Here is a 20,715-nt window from a genome sequence, read left to right on the forward strand (position 1 = left end):
GCAGCACCGATTTCTTAAAGCAGCAGGAAAGGATTTTAGTGGGCATATAGTTCATTACTTCACATTGTCTCGGCTAAGGCTGCAAAATGGTTAGTGAAGCTCTCCTGGCTGCTAGAACAGTATTCTGCAAAATAATATCATTTTGATAGTTATAATAACAGATTCTTCAGCTGACATCTGAGTTATGATAGGCTCCCTAGCTTTATTAGGGGGCACTACTCCCAGGTATGATCTTTTAACCAGTGGAGGCTGTCTTCTTAGGCACATGTGTGTTCCAACTATTACTTTTTTTTTTTTCAAACACTGGCTTTCCCTAATATCATTATTCCTACATCAATGATCATTGATCATTGTGAAGGTCCCTGTTGAAATCATTGCCTCAATTCTACCAGCATAAAGAATAGCAATGTTCACTAAGAAATCATTGAAGCATAATTGATACAGATGTAAAATGGACAGCGAAAAAAAATAAAGAAGGCTTGTTTTGCTTTTTTTAGCATCAATTCACAGGAAACATATTATCACTTACTAATAGTGACTGTTCATCTGTAATGCCCTGTTTTCCTGCACTCCATCATGGTCACGTGACATTTTCCAGTGTGTTGGCTCCCTATCTCGATGACACCACATCTACATCTGAGGCGTGGCAAGGCTTGTAGAGCTGTAGACACAACATCATCAATGATCTTGCCTCTGAGGACTCTGCCCTGTAGAACTGATGTCAGCAATGATGCTGTGTCTTAGGCCTTATGCACACAACCGTTGTGTGTTTTGCGGTCCGCAAATTGCGGAAACGCAAATTACAGAGGGCGTCCGAGTGGGTTCCGCAAATTGCGGAACAGCACGGACAGCCTTTGATATAACTGCCTATTCTTGTCCGTAAAACGGACAAGAATAGGACAGGTTATATTTTTTGTGCGGACCCAGGAACTGAGCAACGGATGCGGACAGCACATTGAAGTGAATGGATCCGCATCCAAGCCGCAAAAACTGCGTCTCGGATGCGGACCAAAATAACGGTCGTTTGCATGAGGCCTTAGAGCAGGGGTTTTCTAGGAGGGGGAGGAGAGGCAGAGACCTGATGCTACAAACACTCCCCATGAGTCTTGTGCTGGGATGTAAACCTAGTGTGCAGGTCACAGATCATGATTACGCTGGAGGAGTCAAAATGCTCTCAGAACTTAATCATCTTACTTATATAATGCAGTAAGGTTGATTGCTGGTGTTCTCTATTTTTGTTTAATGTCACTTGCTCATTTGACCTTATTTTGGCTGTTGCATGATACACAACAGGAGACACTCCTTTCATTGCTCATTGTTCTGGGTGTTATTTCCAGAAATTAATGCACAAAAATAGCCTCTAGGCAGACAGGAGCATGAATTGCCAATTTCAAAGACAAGCCAAAGTAATAGCTAACAAATATAACCTATAGTTACAAAAAATCTAAATATATTCTATACAGGTATAAAATGCTAATTTACAGCTGCCATCCAAAAGTCCTTATTTATTAAGCAGTTGAAATAACATATTAAAGGATTATAAGTAGTGTTGATCAAGCATGCTTGGCCGACCACCAGTTCGGCTCGAGAATCTCGATGCACAGCATATGACTAGAGTTGAGCGAACACCTGGATGTTCGGGTTCGGGAAGTTCGGCCGAACTTCCCGGAAATGTTCGGGTTCGGGATCCGGGCTAGAGGGCTGCAAAAGGCAGCAACATGTAGGTAAATCCCCTGCAAACAAATGTGGATAGGGAAATTAATTAAAATAAAAATAAAATAAATAAAAATTAACCAATATCAATTGGAGAGAGGTCCCATAGCAGAGAATCTGGCTTTACGTCACCCAGCACTGTAACAGTCCATTGTCATAAATTTAGGCCCCGGCACCCAGGCAGAGGAGAGAGGTCCCGTAACAGAGAATCTGGCTTCATGTCAGCAGAGAATCAGTCTTCATATCATAGCAGAGAATCATGCTTCACGTCACCCAGCACTGTAACAGTCCATTGTCATAAATTTAGGCCCCGGCACCCAGGCAGAGGAGAGAGGTCCCGTAACAGAGAATCTGGCTTCATGTCAGCAGAGAATCAGTCTTCATATCATAGCAGAGAATCATGCTTCACGTCACCCAGCACTGTAACAGTCCATTGTCATAAATTTAGGCCCCGGCACACAGGCAGAGGAGAGAGGTCCCGTAACAGAGAATCTGGCTTCATGTCAGCAGAGAATCAGTCTTCATATCATAGCAGAGAATCGTGCTTCACGTCACCCAACATTGGAACAGTCCATTGTCAGATATTTAGGCCCCGGCACCCAGGCAGAGGAGAGAGGTCCCGTAACAGAGAATCTGGCTTCATGTCAGCAGAGAATCAGTCTTCATATCATAGCAGAGAATCATGCTTCACGTCACCCAGCACTGTAACAGTCCATTGTCATAAATTTAGGCCCCGGCACCCAGACAGAGGAGAGAGGTCCCGTAACAGAGAATCTGGCTTCATGTCAGCAGAGAATCAGTCTTCATGTCATAGCGGAGAATCATGCTTCACGTCACCCAACATTGGAACAGTCCATTGTCATATATTTAGTCCCAGGCACCCAGGCAGAGGAGAGAGGTCCCATAACAGAGAATCTGGCTTCATGTCAGCAGAGAATCAGTCTTCATGTCATAGCAGAGAATCATGCTTTACGTCACCCAACACTGGAACAGTCCATTGTCAGATATTTAGGCCCAGGCAACCAGGCAGAGGAGAGAGGTCCCGTAACAGAGAATCTGGCTTCATGTCAGCAGAGAATCAGTCTGCATGTCATAGCAGAGAATCAGGCTTCACGTCAGCCACCACTGTAACAGTCCATTGTCATATATTTAGGCCCAGGCACCCAGGCAGAGGAGAGAGGTCCCGTAACAGAGAATCTGGCTTCATGTCAGCAGAGAATCAGTCTGCATGTCATAGCAGAGAATCAGGCTTCACGTCAGCCACCACTGTAACAGTCCATTGTCATATATTTAGGCCCAGGCACCCAGGCAGAGGAGAGAGGTCCCATAACAGAGAATCTGGCTTCATGTCAGCAGAGAATCAGTCTGCATGTCATAGCAGAGAATCAGGCTTCACGTCAGCCACCACTGTAACAGTCCATTGTCATATATTTAGGCCCCGGCACCCAGACAGAGGAGAGGTTCATTCAACTTTGAGTTGCCTCGCAATATAATGGTAAAATGAAAATAAAAATAGGATTGAATGAGGAAGTGCCCTGGAGTACAATAATATATGGTTAAGGGGAGGTAGTTAATGTCTAATCTGCACAAGGGATGGACAGGTCCTGTGGGATACATGCCTAGTTCATTTTTATGAACGTCAGCTTGTCCACATTGGCTGTAGACAGGCGGCTGCGTTTGTCTGTAATGACGCCCCCTGCCATGCTGAATACACGTTCAGACAAAACGCTGGCCGCCGGGCAGGCCAGCACCTCCAAGGCATAAAAGGCTAGCTCTGGCCACGTGGACAATTTAGAGACCCAGAAGTTGAATGGGGCCGAACCATCAGTCAGTACGTGGAGGGGTGTGCACACGTACTGTTCCACCATGTTAGTGAAATGTTGCCTCCTGCTAACACGTTGCTTATCAGGTGGCAACCCAGTAGTCCACACACTTTAAAATGTAGGCAACTCTGCTGTTGTTGCGCAGGCACTGCAGCATGTAGTCGCTCATGTGTGCCAGGCTGCCCAGGGGTAAGGACAAGCTGTCCTCTGTGGGAGGCGTATCGTCATCGTCCTGCGTTTCCACCCAGCCACGCACCAGTGATGGGCCCGAGCTGCGTTGGGTGCCACCCCGCTGTGACCATGCTTCATCCTCATCCTCCTCCACCTCCTCCTCATCCTCGTCCTCCTCGTCCTCCAGTAGTGGGCCCTGGCTGGCCACATTTGTACCTGGCCTCTGCTGTTGCAAAAAAACTCCCTCTGAGTCACTTCGAAGAGACTGGCCTGAAAGTGCTAAAAATGACCCCTCTTCCTCCTCCTCCTCCTCCTCCTGGGCCACCTCCTCTTCCATCATCGCCCTAAGTGTTTTCTCAAGGAGACATAGAAGTGGTATTGTAACGCTGATAACGGCGTCATCGCCACTGGCCATGTTGGTGGAGTACTCGAAACAGCGCAACAGGGCACACAGGTCTCGCATGGAGGCCCAGTCATTGGTGGTGAAGTGGTGCTGTTCCGCAGTGCGACTGACCCGTGCGTGCTGCAGCTGAAACTCCACTATGGCCTGCTGCTGCTCGCACAGTCTGTCCAGCATATGAGGCGGTGAGCGGGCAGGCCGAAGTTACGCTGTAGGGCAGACAGGCGAGCAGCGGCAGGGTGTGAACGCCGGAACCGCGAACAGACGGCCCGCACTTTATGCAGCAGCTCTGACATGTCGGGGTAGTTGTGAATGAACTTCTGCACCACCAAATTCAGCACATGCGCCAAGCAAGGGATGTGCGTCAAACCGGCTAGTCCCAGAGCTGCAACGAGATTTTGCCCATTATCGCCCACACCACCAGGCCGGGCTTGAGGCTCACCGGCAGCAACCACTCGTCAGTCTGTTGTTCTATACCCCGCCACAACTCCTGTGCGGTGTGGGGCCTGTCCCCCAAACATATGAGTTTCAGAATGGCCTGCTGACGTTTACCCCGGGCTGTGCTGAAGTTGGTGGTGAAGGTGTGTGGCTGACTGGATGAGCAGGTGGAAGAAGAGGAGGAGGAAGCTGAGTAGGAGGAGGTGGCAACAGGAGGCAAAGAATGTTGCCCTGGGTTCCTTGGCGGCGGAAGGACGTGCGCCATACAGCTCTCCGCCTGGGGCCCAGCTGCCACTACATTTACCCAGTGTGCAGTTTGGGAGATATAGCGTCCCTGGCCGTGCTTACTGGTCCACGTATCTGTGGTTAGGTGGACCTTGCCACAGATGGCGTTGCGCAGTGCACACTTGAATTTATCGGATACTTGGTTGTGCAGGGAAGGCACGGCTCTCTTTGAGAAGTAGTGGCGGCTGGGAACAACATACTGTGGGACAGCAAGCGACATGAGCTGTTTGAAGCTGTCTGTGTCCACCAGCCTAAATTACAGCATTTCATAGGCCAGTAGTTTAGAAATGCTGGCATTCAGGGCCAGGGATCGAGGGTGGCTAGGTGGAAATTTACGCTTTCTCTCAAATGTTTGTGAGATGGAGAGCTGAACGCTGCCGTGTGACATGGTTGAGATGCTTGATGACGGAGGTGGTGGTGTTGGTGGTACATCCCCTGTTTGCTGGGCGGCAGGTGCCAACGTTCCTCCAGAGGCGGAGGAAGAGGCCGAGGCGGCAGCAGCAGAAGAGGCCGAGGCGGCAGCAGCAGAGGAGGTAGCAGGGGGAGCCTGAGTGACTTCCTTGTTTTTAAGGTGTTTACTCCACTGCAGTTCATGCTTTGAAGGTGCCTGGTCATGCAGGTTGTGCTAAGGTTCAGAACGTTAATGCCTCGCTTCAGGCTCTGATGGCACAGCGTGCAAACCACTCGGGTCTTGTCGTCAGCACATTGTTTGAAGAAGTGCCATGCCAGGGAACTCCTTGAAGCTGCCTTTGGGGTGCTCGGTCCCAGATGGCGGCGGTCAGTAGCAGGCGGAGTCTCGGTCTCACCACTGCCTCTTCCTCCGAACTGTGAAAGTCAGTGGCACGACCTTCATTCCATGTGGGGTCTAGGACCTCATCGTCCCCTGCATCGTCTTCCACCCAGTCTTGATCCCTGACCTCCTGTTCAGTCTGCACACTGCAGAAAGACGCAGCAGTTGGCACCTGTGTTTCGTCATCATCAGAGACATGCTGAGGTGGTAGTTCCATGTCCTCATCATCAGGAAACATAAGTGGTTATGCGTCAGTGTATTCTATGTCTTCCACCGCTGGGGAAGGGCTAGGTGGATGCCCTTGGGAAACCCTGCCAGCAGAGTCTTCAAACAGGATAAGAGACTGCTGCATAACTTGCGGCTCAGACAGTTTCCCTGGTATGCATGGGGGTGATGTGACAGACTGATGGGCTTGGTTATCAGGCGCCATCTGTGCGCTTTCTGCAGAAGACTGGGTGGGAGATAATGTGAACGTGCTGGATCCACTGTCGGCCACCCAATTGACTAATGCCTGTACCTGCTCAGGCCTTACCATCCTTAGAACGGCATTGGGCCCCACCAAATATCGCTGTAAATTATGGCGGCTACTGGGACCTGAGGTAGTTGGTACACTAGGACGTGTGGCTGTGGCAGAACGGCCACGTCCTCTCCCAGCACCAGAGGGTCCACTAACACCACCACGACCATGTCTGCGTCCGCGTCCTTTACTATATATTTTCCTCATTGTTATCGTTCACCACAACAACAAAAATATTATTTGGCCCAATGTATTGAATTCAAATTCAGGCCTTTTTTTACAGACACCTAACACTATCTGGCTATCTATTTAGGTACCGTATTACACTAATACAGGCACAGCAGTAACCACAGATTTAGCTGACTATAAATTTGAGGCCTATTATTTAGGCGCTGGGTGATAGGTATACGTTTACAGACAGAATTAGACTGGGATATGCACAGTAGCGTGTGTGTGAAGTTATTCAGAATGACCCTATCTGCACCTTGAATCTTATATACCCTTTTAGGGATAAATTTAAAGTAGGCCTGATACAGCAGAAACCACTAATTTAGAGAATTGCTAAATTGGGAATTGTATTTCAACCCAGAACAAAAACTGTGCTTTGACGGACACTAAATAATTTGACCAGCTACAGCAATAACCACAGATTTAGCTGACTATAAATTTGAGGCCTATTATTTAGGCGCTGGGTGACAGGTGTACGTTTACGGACAGAATTAGACTGGGATATGCACAGTAGCGTGTGTGTGAAGTTATTGAGAATGACCCTATCAGCACCTTGATTCTGATATACCCTTTTAGGGATGGATTTAAAGTAGGCCTGATACAGCAGAAACCACTAATTTTGAGAATTGCTAAATTGGGAATTGTATTTCAACCCAGAACAAAAACTGTGCTTTGACGGACACTAAATAACTTGCCCAGCCACAGCAATAACCACAATTTAGCTGACTATAAATTTGAGGCCTATTATTTAGGCGCTGGGTGACAGGTATATGTTTACAGTCAGAATTAGACTAGGATATGGCCAAGAAATAACCACACTATTGATGGTTAAATGCACTTGGTGTGACAGCTTCACCCTGATGTAGGGTATAGCCAAAAAACAACCACACTATTGAGGGTTAAATGCACTTGGTGACAGCTTGCCCCTGATGTAGTATATGGCCAAAAAATAACCACACTATTGATGGTTAAATGCACTTGGTGTGACAGCTTCACCCTGATGTAGGATATAGCCAAAAAACAACCACACTATTGAGGGTTAAATGCACTTGGTGACAGCTTGCCCCTGATGTAGTATATGGCCAAAAAATAACCACACTATTGATGGTTAAATGCACTTGGTGTGACAGCTTCACCCTGATGTAGGATATAGCCAAAAAACAACCACACTATTGAGGGTTAAATGCACTTGGTGACAGGCTCAGCTTGCCCCTAATGTAGTATATGGCCAAAAAATAACCACACTATTGATGGTTAAATGCACTTGGTGTGACAGCTTCACCCTGATGTTGGATATAGCCAAAAAACAACCACACTATTGAGGGTTAAATGCACTTGGTGACAGCTTGCCCCTGATGTAGTATATGGCCAAAAAATAACCACACTATTGATGGTTAAATGCACTTGGTGTGACAGCTTCACCCTGATGTAGGGTATAGCCAAAAAACAACCACACTATTGATGGTTAAATGTACTTGGTGGCAGCTTGTGCTGGCGCACCACAAGACACAAAATGGCCACCGATCAGCCCAGAAAAAAGTGAATGAGAAACGCTCTGGGCAGCCTAAAAACAGTGATCAATTGAATATCAGCAGTTCAATGATCCACAGCTGCAGATCGATCACTGAATGAAGTCTTTTGGAGGAGTTATTCACTGCCTAATCTCGCCCTAACGTCTCAGCTGCAACCTCTCCCTACACTGATCAGAGCAGAGTGACGTGCGGCGCTACGTGACTCCAGCTTAAATAGAGGCTGGGTCACATGCTGCACTGGCCAATCACAGCCATGCCAATAGTAGGCATGGCTGTGATGGCCTCTTGGGGCAAGTAGTATGACGCTTGTTGATTGGCTGCTTTGCAGCCTTTCAAAAAGCGCCAAGAAAGCGACGAACACCGAACCCGAACCCAAACTTTTACGAAAATGTCCGGGTTCGGGTCCGTGTCACAGACACCCCAAAATTCGGTACGAATCCGAACTATACAGTTCGGGTTCGCTCATCCCTACATATGACGGTATTTGTCCGAATACCGCATGGCTTGAACGCAATGCTCGAGTCTCCTCCCTGCACGTTTGTTGGCTGCTACGTAGCCAATAAAAGTGCAGGTAAGTACTGCCCTTCACTGTAATGCCGTAGCTATGTTGGTTCATGGCAGGGGCGTAGCTAAAGGCTCATGGGGCTCTGGTGCAAGAATTCAGCTTGGAACCTCCCCCAGCTTCCCTCATTGCTTTATGGCAAGGGGCAGGGTTGCACCTAGCCTTTCTGCTGTCTGAGGCAAAAATTAAAACGTTTCCCCCACCATGCCAAATTCTCAACCTAACCCATTCCCTCCAGTCCAACTGTTAAATGGGTCATCCTCTTTTTACTACTGATGACCTAGCCTCAAGATAGGTCATCAATATCAGATTGGCAGGGGTCTCCCGGCACCCCGGCTGATCAGCTGGTTTGGGGAGAGGGCAGCGCTCATATGAGAGCTGCTTTCTCTGCTCTGTTCACCTGTTCGCTGCAGCAATTGCAATGATGAGCAGGTAAACAGAGCAGAGAAGGCAGCGCTCGTACACAAAAAAAAGCGGACAACACCTTTAAAGACATACTTGGAAAACATTACATACAGCACTACAGAACATACAGGGTAATACAGCCCCACATATGTACCTCTTACATCCAGTGGTGTCTCCTCTCTGATTTAGATATTCTCTTTCCTCATCTTCTCCTTTCAGACCAGACAGCCATGGTGACTTCTTTCAGCCGCGTCTCGTCCCTGCAGAGTTTAATAAACAGACATCTTACTTTCCTACTTTCGCATCATCCTCCTCAACTTCTCAACACCCCATCCTGCCCCCCCTCCCCAATACTATACTGCAGAAACAGCCTCCCTGAAAATACCATACAGATAGTGTGCCAGTCCTAAAAAATACCCCCTTACCTTTCAGATCAGACCCCCATATCAAACCCCAGATGAGACCCCCCCATCTCAGACCAGACCCCCTTTAGACCTCTGTCAGACCCCATATCAGACTCGCCTTACACCTCCATGTCAGACCCAGCCCCAATATCAGACCTCAGATAAGACCCCCATTAGAACTCTAGATCCCCATTAGACCTCAGACCAGACCTCCAGACCCCCATTAGACATCCAAACCCCAATTTCTGACCCCCATTAAACCTCCAAACCCCCAATCATCTGATTAGACCTCAATACCCCCAATCAGACCCCCATTAGACCTCCAGACCCCCATTATACCTCTCCAGACCCCCATTATACCTCTCTAGACCCCCAGTCAGACCAGACCCCTAATCAGACCTTTCAGATCCCAAATAAGACCCTTCAGACCCCCAATCACACCCTTCAGGCCCCCATATCAGACATCCAGTCCCCCCCATTAGGCCCTTCAGAACCCCATATCAGACCTCCAGCCCCCCCATTAGACCCTTCAGACCCCCATATCAAGAGAATCCATATCCAGTCTCCCTATTAGACCCTTCAGACCCCCATATCAGACCTCCAGTCCACCCCATTAGACCCTTAAGACCCCCATATCAGACCTCCAGTCCCCCAGTAGACCCTTCAGACCCCCATATCAGACCTTCAGTCCCCCATTAGACCCTCCAGACCCCCATATCAGACCTCCAGTCCCCCCCCATTAGACCCTTCAGACCCCCATATCAGACCTCAGATCAGACTAAAATAATAAAATAACTTACCTCTCCTGCCGCCACTCTCTCTGTCCTGGGTCTCTTCTCAGGGCCCGCACTGCAGTCACCTGACTGCCTGCAGCGTCGCGTCAGAGTGTGCTCTGTACGTCCTGACGCTGCAAGCAGCCAGTCCAGAGCAGCGTGGGACCTGACAAGAGTGAGCAGGAGGAGGGGTAAGTACGGTGCTTACAGCGCTTCTCTCCCTGCCTCCTGCATACTAGTGAGCGCTTCCATAATGGAAGCGCTCACTAGGATTCTATTTATAAGATGCAGTGCCACTGGCAAGGGGGGCCCTCTGGACCCCCCTGGCTTGGGGGCCCGGTCGCAACTGCGATTGCTGCGACCCCTATAACTACGCCACTGGTTACTGGCATTACAGTGATTGGCTGGCCGGAACACGTCATCGGGTGCTATATAGCACCCGATGACAAGTTTTCGGCTCAGTGTTAGTCAGGGAGAGCTGTGCTGAAGAAGGGAAAGATGGTGTAGGGAGTGACATTTTTTATTTTATAAACTTGTCAGAGACCCAAAAGTCCTTTTAAGGACTATTGTGGGTATGGCAGCAGCAATATATATTTTCATGCCTTCAGCAAGTTTATTGTTAATTTATGCATAACTTTCATATATAGTTAATATGTTTTCTGTATCATTCTCTGTTGATTGTGTAACACCACCATCTAGTGGCCGTTTTACATACAATTGCAGCTATTTCACACTACAAGTTTGGTCTACATCAGCTTCCATATCTTAGTGACATCATCATCCCTGCACATAGCAGCCATTTTCTTAATTCACAGTCATCACTGCATGAGGATAGCACATGGCTTGGAAGCCTCTTGAGACATCCTCTACATCTAAGCTCACGGTAGCATCGTGCTCACGGTAGCATCCTTGCAATAAAGATAAAGTTGGACGTTACTCCATTGTCAATTCATTGCCGGGATAAGGTTTAGCTGTCTGTCAAGCTATGTACCTTCACACATAAGGAGGACAGAACAGCAAAACAGCGGCTGCTTACGAGCTAGATACGAGGAACTGCGGCTCCCTGACCACAGTAAAACAACGGCTTCTTACAAGCTAGATACTAGAAACTGTGATTCCTCAAACCCTGCGAGTCAACAACCTCTAACAGGCTGGACCGCCTGGTACTCAACCTTGCAAGGTGCAGCATCATCATCCACGACAGTTGCAAGTGTGCAGACCTGTTCTCAGTGCCATTATGTCATCAAGAGAATCCAAACTGTACGAGACGAGGTCTCGCATCTCGGCTAGCTCCAGAAGTTCAAAGAGATCAGTGAGCAGATCTACGGTTGCCAGTGAGCAGCTCCACTGTAGCAGAGGCAGAGGCGTTAGAAGAAGCAGCAAACTCTGCAAGTGATAGACCCAGTAGCATAGTTGGGCCTGAACCTGATCATAACGATAACGTGCAACGCACTTCAGATTACGTCATGCAGCATGCAGAGTCAGATGACAGACTACATTCAAGTTCAAAAGCAGCGTCAACCCCTGCTGAAGAACCCCAACAGGCGCCTGTCATACAAGTAACCAAAGTTAACCAAAAACCCCGCTTTGAACGCGACAACAGTTTCATAGGACATCAACCAACGCAACCTGCATTCAGGCCAAATGATCGCAGTATAATCAAATCCTTTAAGAAAAACCAAGTATATGGTGACTACTACAGCAACAATCCACCAAACAAAGACCCAGGTATGTCAGAGTTTCTAAAATCCCTTGCCTGACATGAGTTAATAACCAAGGGGCTCTCCAAGTTTGATGACAGACCTGAAAGCTATAGGTCATGGCGCTCATCATTCAGAAATGCAATCAGAGACCTAGATCTATCTGCATGTGAGGAAATTGATCTTCTTGTCAAGTGTCTAGGAAATGAATTAGCAGAGCATGCAAAACGGATTACTGCCATTAATATTAACTACCCGAGCACTGGCTTAAACATGATATGGGAGAGACTTGAGGACTGTTTCGGCTCACCAGAAGTAATAGAGAACACACTCTTCAAATAAATTTAGGATTTCCCCAAAATCCAGAACAAAGGGGTTCCAGAAACTGAAGTGAGTGATATGCTGACAGAGCTCCAAAAGCTGAAGGAGATTTACAAGGTCTGGCATTTTTAGATACTGCACGTGGTGTAAACCCCATAGTACAAAAACTACCTTATAACCTGCAAGAGAAGTGGATTGCTCAAGGTTCCAGGTACAAGCAACAGCACAACGTCCCATTTCCTCCATTCTCTTTCTTTGTGGACTTCATGCACCAGCAAGCAAAGACTAGGAATGACCCCAGCTTTGGCTTCTCAATGTTTGACACCACTTACCCCAAACCAGGTAGGCCTGTCTTACTCTGTAACATGAAAGGTGCACCTGTTGCAGTACACAAAACCAGTGTATCTTCCAAAGACCCCTCAAACAAAACCTACAGTACCTCAGAGACTGAGAAGATCTCAACAAAAGACCCATGCAGAGAATGTCCCCTACATACGAAACTGCACTCATTGCTGAAATGCAGAGGATTTAGAGAAAAACTTCTCAGGGACCGCAAAACTTTCCTCATGGAGAACCACATTTGTTACAGGTGTCGTGCATCAACCTCTCATGCAAAAGACTGTACCGTAAACATCAAATGCTCTGAATGCAACAGTGAAGAGCACAATACAACCTTACACCCTAGACCAACTCCATGGACTTTCACACCCTCAGAACAGGCTTTAGAGGAAAGAGACACAGCACCTCCTGAAGTGACACCCCAGTGCACTGAAGTCTGCGGAAAAGGTCTAAGTAACAAATCTTACTCCAAGATCTGTTTTGTCACAGTTTATCCTATTGGACATAAAGAGAAAGTGGTAAGGTTGTATGCCATCCTTGATGATCAGAGTAATAGATCTCTTGCTAAAACGACTTTCTTTGATATCTTCAATATTAAAGGACACAGCTCTCCATATTCACTTAAAACTTGCACAGGTGTGAGTGAAGAAAAAGTCAGAAGAGCTACTGGCTTCCAAATCGAATCCCTAAATGGTGAAGCGTCCCTACCCTAACCTACCTTGATCGAATGCAATCGGATGCCAAACAATAGAGAAGAGATTCAGCATTACATCATGGACATCTAAAATCCATAGCACATCTCAAACCTGCCCTCGACCCAGAGGCCCAAATAATGCGTCTGCTAGGAAGAGATATCATAAGAGTCCACAAGGTGAGGAAACAAATAAACGGTCCATATGCCCAGAAGCTTGACCTGGGATGGGTCATTATAGGTGATGTCTGCTTAGGAAATGATCACAAGCCTACCACAGTGAATTTTCTTAACACAAATACCTTGGTAAACGGACGTTCATTCCTCTTTCAGCCTTGTCCTAACAGATTCCTTGTAAGAGAGAAGCCGACAAGTGTGCTGTATCCTGACTTTTCAGAAATCGAGAACCATCCTTGTAGTGAAGACCAAGACCACTTGGGGTGCAAGGTGTTCCAGAGGACAAAGGAAGATCACAAGATAGCTCCCTCTATTGAAGATGAGGCCTTCTTAAACACAATGGAGCAAGGATTCTTCAGGGATAAAAGGAACACCTGGGTTGCACCATTACCTTTCAAAACACAGAGACGCTGTCTTCCCAACAACAGAGATCAAGCCTTTAAACGCTTCTGTTCATTCCAACGCAACTTTCAGAAAAGACCAGAAATGATGGAACACTTTTTCTTATTCATGGACAAGATATTGGAGAACAGTCATGTAGAAGTAGCTCCACCCCTAAAAGAAAAGGAAGAATGCTGGTACTTACCAATCTTTGGCATTTACCACCCCAAGAAGCCAGGACAAATCCGAGTGGTATTTGACTCTAGTTCACAATATGAGGGAGTCTCCCTCAATGATGTTCTTTTTACAGGACCAGACCTCAACAACACACTTCTCGGTGTCCTCATCAGATTCCGCAAAGAACCTATTGCTGTAGTTGCCGACATACAACAAATGTTCTATTGTTTCCTAGTTAAAGAAGAGCACAGGAATTTCTTAAGATTCTTTTGGTTCAAAGACAACGACCCTACCCAAGACATCATCGAATATCGCATCATGGTGCATGTTTTTGGCAACAGACCATCTCCTGCAGTCGCTATTTATGGACTCAGACTTTCTGCCCAAGAAGGTGAAAAAGTATATGGAGAGGACGTTAAGAAGTTTGTTGAAAGAGACTTCTATGTAGATGATGGCTTAAAGTCGCTTCCCTCACCAGGGGCCGCAATCGGTCTACTCAAAGGACTCAAAGTATGCTTTCCTGTTCAAACCCCAGGCTACATAAGATAGCTTCAAACTGCAAAGTTGTTATGGAGGCCATTCCTACTCAAGATCATGCTAGTGATTTGAAGGATCTAGACTTGGCAACAGACCCATTACCCATGCAGCGCAGCCTAGGGCTCAGCTGGGACCTCAAGTCTGACACCTTTACCTTTCAGGTCGACCAAGAACAGAAACCCTTCACACTACATGGAGTCCTGTCCACCATCAACAGTCTATACGATCCACTTGGATTTGCAGCTCCCGTGATCATCCAAGGTAAGACTCTGCTCAGGGAACTAACCACATAAATGTGTGATTGGGATTCGCCACTTCCCTCAGAGAAAGAGCCACTATAGGTAACATGGAGAGACACTCTAAAGGCATTATCTAACATGCGTATACATAGGCCATATGCCCACTTCTCTCCTGCTGAGGTTCAGTCCAAGCAGCTGTGCGTGTTTTGTGATGCCTCAGTAAAAGCAATCGTTGCAGTCATTTACCTAAAAACTATACACATTAAAGGCCAGGTCCAAATTGGCTTTACAATGGGCAAAGCAAAGCTGGCACCAAGTCCTGAGCTTACTATGCCAAGATTGGAACTTTGTGCTGCTGTTCTAGCAGTAGAGCTAGCAGACCTTTTTGTGTCTGAAATAGATGTAAATGTTGATAGTACAGTATTTTATACGGACAGCAAAGTAGTGTTGGGCTACATTTATAATGAGACTAGGAGATTGTATGTCTATGTTTATAACAGAGTTCAAAGAATCAGGAGGTCTACACAGCCTACCCATTGGCACTATGTACCAACTGACCTCAACCCTGCAGACCAGATCTGTTCCTGCAGCCCACCTTAAAGATACCACATGGCTCACAGGACCTCCATTCCTCTACAAACCTGTCCTTGGCACTATTCAGAAAGACAAATTTGAACTACTGGAACCAAACGTTGATGCAGAGATTCGTCCTCATGTTTCTGTACTCACCACAAAAGTTTCTAGGAGAGAGCTTGGATCCAAACGTTTCAACATTTGAACAGGCTATAGCTGGCTTGATCCACATAGCCAAATCTTTCAGAACCACAACCACAGGATCAGAGCACTGCAAAGGTTGGCATTACTGTCACAAGGCTCATACAGTGGACGAGGTCACACAGACACGAGACGTTATCATCCGTTGTAGCCAACACAAAGTTTATGCTCAAGAACTTGGACTCATCCAAAATCAAAAGGGTGTTCCTAAAGATAGTTCCCTCAGGAGACTTGACCCCTTTATAGACGCTAATGATCTGTTGAGAGTTGGAGGACGGACTTCAAAGGCAAAACTCGAGAGTAATAAATGTACTCCTATAATACTTCCAAGCAATCATAGTGCATCCTTACTTGTGCAACACTATCATGAGAAGACTAAACATCAGGGACGTTTGTTCACTGAAGGCGCTTTACGTACGGTTGGATTCTGGATAATGGGAGCCAAAGACTTGTGACTAGAGTTGAGCGAACCCGAACTGTAAAGTTCGGGTTCGTACCAAACTTTAGGGTTTTCGGGACTCGAACATTTATGTAAAAGTTCGGGTTCGGTGTTCGGCGATTTATATGGCGCTTTTTGAAAGGCTGCACAGCAGCCAATCAACAAGCTTCATACTACTTGCCCCAAAAGGCCATCACAGCCATGCCTACTATTGGCATGGCTGTCATTGGCCAACTGCAGCATGTCACCCAGCCTCTATTTAAGCTGGAGTCACGTAGCGCCGCCCATCACTCTGCTCGGATTAGTGTAGGGAGAGGCTTCAGCTGCTGTGATGGAGAGATCAGGGAGAAATCTTATCAATAACTGTTTTTTTGTACTCAGCGATCTACAGCCAAAGTGTTTTGTGGGTGCAGTGCACAATTTTTTTAAGCCTGCCCTGAGCCAACTACTGCTGAAAGCGAACATTTTTTTCTTCAGTTAGTCAATATCAATACATGATCGGCCGCCATTTTATGCAACGATAGTGCACCAGCACAGGCTATCTGCAAGTCCAGAAATACAGCTTTGGCATACTGGGGTGAAAAAAGCCTCTGATATACTGCACATCTGAGATTAGACAAGCATAAGTGACTGTCATATTTAGGACAGAAATACAGCTTTTTGGTTAGGGTGAAAAAACCCTCTAATATACTGCACATCTGGGATTACATGTGCATCAGTGACTGTGACATTTATTCCATAAATACGGCTTTGGCATACTGGGGTGAAAAAAGCCTCTAATATACTGCACATCTGGGATTACACATGCATAAATGACTGTCACATTAAGGACAGAAATACAGCTTTTTGGTTAGGGTGAAAAAAAACCTCTAATATACTGCACATCTGAGATTACACGTGCATAAGTGACTGTCACATTTAGGACAGAAATACAGCTTTTTGGTTAGGGTGACAAAAAACAATAATATACTGCACATCTGGGATTAGACAAGCATAAGTGACTGTCACATTTAGGACAGAAATACAGCTTTGGCATACTGGGGTGAAAAAAGCCTCACCTATACTGCACATCTGGGATTACACGTGCATAAGTGACTGTCACATTTTGGACAGAAATACAGCTTTTTGGTTAAGGTGAAAAAACCCTCTAATATACTGCACATCTGGGATTAGACCAGCATAAGTGACTGTCACATTTAGGCCAGAAATACGGCTTTTTGGTTACTGGGGTGAAAAAGCCTCTAATATATTGCACATCTGGGATTACACATGCATAAGTAACTGTCACATTTAGGACAGAAATACAGCTTTTTGGATAGGGTGAAAAAAAACCTCTAATATACTGCACATCTGGGATTAGACAAGCATAAGTGACTGTCACATTTAGGCCACAAATAAGGCTTATAGGATATTGTGGTGAAAAAACCCTCTGATATAGTGCACATCTGTGATTACACGTGCATAGGTGACTGTCACATTTAGGCCACAAATATGGCTATTAAGTTACTGTTGTTAAAAAAAACTTTTTTCATATACTGCACATCTGTGATTACACGTGCATAGGTGACTGTCACATTTTGGCCACAAATAAGGCTTTTAGGATACTGTGGTGAAAAATCCCTCTGATATACTGCACATCTGGGATTACACTTGCATAGGTGACATTTAGGCCAGAAATACCGCTGTCATATAGAGTTAAAAAATAATAATAGAGTGCAATACCCTACATCAGGGTTTATATAGGCGGTTAATTATTTTTAACATACTTAACCACTTTGTACGTTGCTTTGTGAACGCTAACTATGAGGCAAACATCTAATAAGGGACACGGTCATGGTCTTGGTGGTGGTGTTGGTGGAGCTTCTGGTGCAGGGAGAGGACGTGGCCGTTCTGCCACAGCTACACGTCCTACTGAACCCACTATCTCAGGACCCAGTAGCCGCCAGAATCTACAGCGATATTTGGTCCGGCCTAATGCCGTTATAAGGATGGTAAGGCCTGAGCAAGTACAGGCGCTAGTCGATTGGGTGGACGACAGTGGATCCAGCACGTTCACATTATCTCCCACCCAGTCTTCTGTAGAAAGCGCACAGGTGGCACCTGAAACACATGCCCATCAGTCTGTCACATCACCCCCGTGCATATCAGGGAACCTGTCTGAGCCTCAAGTCATGCAGCAGTCTCTTATGCTGTTTCAAGACTCTGCTGGCAGGGTTTCCCAAGGGCGTCCACCTAGCCCTTCCCCAGGGGTGGATAACACAGAATGCACTGATGCACAACCACTTATGTTTCCTGAATCCTGATGAGGACATGGGAATACCACCTTAGCACGTCTCTGATGATGATAAAACACAGGTGCCAACTGCTGCATCTTTCTGCAGTGTGCAGACCGAAAAGGAGGTCAGGGGGAAGACTGGGTGGAAGACGATGCACGGGACGATGAGGTCCTAGACCCCACATGGAATGAAGGTCATGCCACTGACTTTCAGAGTTCGGAGGAAGAGGCAGTGGTGAGACCGAGACAACAGCGTAGCAAAAGCGGGAGCAGAGTGCAAAAGCAGAGCAGACGTCGCCAAAACCGTTCGCCTGCTACTGGCCACCGTCAACAGGGACCGAGCACACCAAAGGCAGCTACAAGGAGTTCCCTAGCATGGCACTTCTTCACACAATGTGCTGACGACAAGACCCGAGTGGTTTGCACGCTGTGCCATCAGAGCCTGAAGCGAGGCATTAACGTTCTGAACCTTAGCACAACCTGCATGAACAGGCATTTACATGCGAGACATGGGCTGCAGTGGAGTAAGCACCTTCAAAACCAAGAAAGGGCTCAGGCCCCGCCTGCTCCCTCTTCTGCTGCTGCCTCGGCCTCTTCCTCCGCCTCTGGAGGAACATTGGCACCTGCCGCCCAGCAAACAGAGGATGTGCCACCAAGAACACCAACTCTGTCACCAAGCATCTCCACCATGTCACACGGAAGCGTTCAGCTCTCCATCTCACAAACCTTTGAGAGAAAGCGTAAATTCCCACCTAGCCACCCTCGATCCCTGGCCCTGAATGCCAGAATTTCTAAACTGCTGGCCTTTGAAATGCTGTCATTCAGGCTGGTGGAGACGGACTGCTTCAAACAGCTCATGTCACTTGCTGTCCCACAGTACGTCGTTCTCAGCCGCCACTACTTCTAGGTCCACCTAACCACAGATACGTGGACCAGTAAGCATGGCCAGGGACGCTATATCTCCCTAACTGCACACTGGGTAAATGTAGTGGCGGCTGGGCCCCAGGCTGAGAGCTGTTTGGCGCACTTCCTTCTGCCGCCAAGGATCACAGGGCATCATTCTTTGCCTCCTGTTGCCTCCTCTTCCTACTCGGCTTCCTCCTCCTCTTCTACCACCTCCTCATCCGGTCAGCGACAGACCTTCACCTCCAACTTCAGCACTGCCAGGGGTAAAGCAGGCAATTCTGAAACTGATGTGTTTAGGGGACAGGCCCCACACCGCACAGGAGTTGTGGCTGGGTATAGAACAACAGACCGACGAGTGGTTGCTGCCAGTGGGCCTCAAGCCCGGCCTGGTGGTGTGCGATAATGGGTGAAATCTTGTTGCAGCTCTGGGACTAGCCGATTTGTTGCACATCCCTTGCCTGGCGCATGTGCTGAATTTGGTGGTGCAGAAATTCATTCACAACTACCCCGACATGTCAGAGCTGCTGCATAAAGTGCGGGCCGTCTGTGCGCGCTTCCGGCGTTCTCATCCTGCCGCCGCTCGGCTGTCTGCTCTACAGCGTAACTTCGGCCTTCCAGCTCACCGCCTCATATGTGACATGCCCACCAGGTGGAACTCCACCTTGCACATGCTGGAGAGACTGTGCGAGCAGTAGCAGGCCATAGTGGAGTTTCAGCTGCAGCACGCAAGGGTGAGTCGCACTGCAGAACAGCACCACTTCACCACCAATGACTGGGCCTCCATGCGAGACCTGTGTGGCCTGTTGCGCTGTTTCGAGTACTCAACCAACATGGCCAGTGACGATTTCGTTATCAGCGTTACAATACCACTTCTATGTCTCCGTGAGAAAACACTAAGGGCGATGATGGAAGAGGATGTGGCCCAGGACGAGGAGGAGGAAGAGGGGTCATCTCTAACACTTTCAGGCCAGTCTTTTAGAAGTGGCTCAGAAAGAGGATTTTTGCAACAGCAGAGGCTAGGTACAAATTTGGCCAGCCAGGGCCCACTACTGGAGGAGGCTGAGGATGAGGAGGAGGATGGGGATGAAGTATGTTCACAGCGGGGTGGTATCCAACGCAGCACGGGCCCATCACTGGTGCGTGGCTGGGAGGATACGGAGGACGCAGACAATACGCCTCCTACAGAGGACAGCTTGTCCTTACCTCTGGGCAGCCTGGCACACATGAGCGACTACATGCTGCAGTGCCTGCGCAATGACTGCAGAGTTGCCCACATTTTAACGTGTTCTGACTACTGGATGGCCACCCTGCTGGATCCCCGTTACAAAGACAATGTGCCGTCCTTAATTCCCTCACTGGAGTGTGATCAGAAGATGTGTGACTACAGGCGCACGCTGGTAGACACGCTCCTGAGAGCATTCCCGACTGACGCCGGGGGACAAGTGGAACCACAAGGTGAAGGCAGGGGAGAAGGAAGAGGTCGCCAACGCAGCTATGTCAGCGCCAGCACCTCAGAAGGCAGGGTTAGCATGGCCGACATGTGGAAAAGCTTTGTCACCTTGCCGCAACAACCGGCCCCAACTGCTGATATAGAGTGTGTTAGCAGGAGGCAGCATTTCAACAACATGGTGGAACAGTACCTGTGCACACGCCTACACGTACTGACTGATGGTTCTGCCCCATTCAACTTCTGGGTCTCCAAATTGTCCACATGGCCA

The sequence above is a fragment of the Bufo gargarizans genome, chromosome 6 (genome assembly GCF_014858855.1).
Source record: "Bufo gargarizans isolate SCDJY-AF-19 chromosome 6, ASM1485885v1, whole genome shotgun sequence".
Taxonomy (NCBI): domain Eukaryota; kingdom Metazoa; phylum Chordata; class Amphibia; order Anura; family Bufonidae; genus Bufo; species Bufo gargarizans.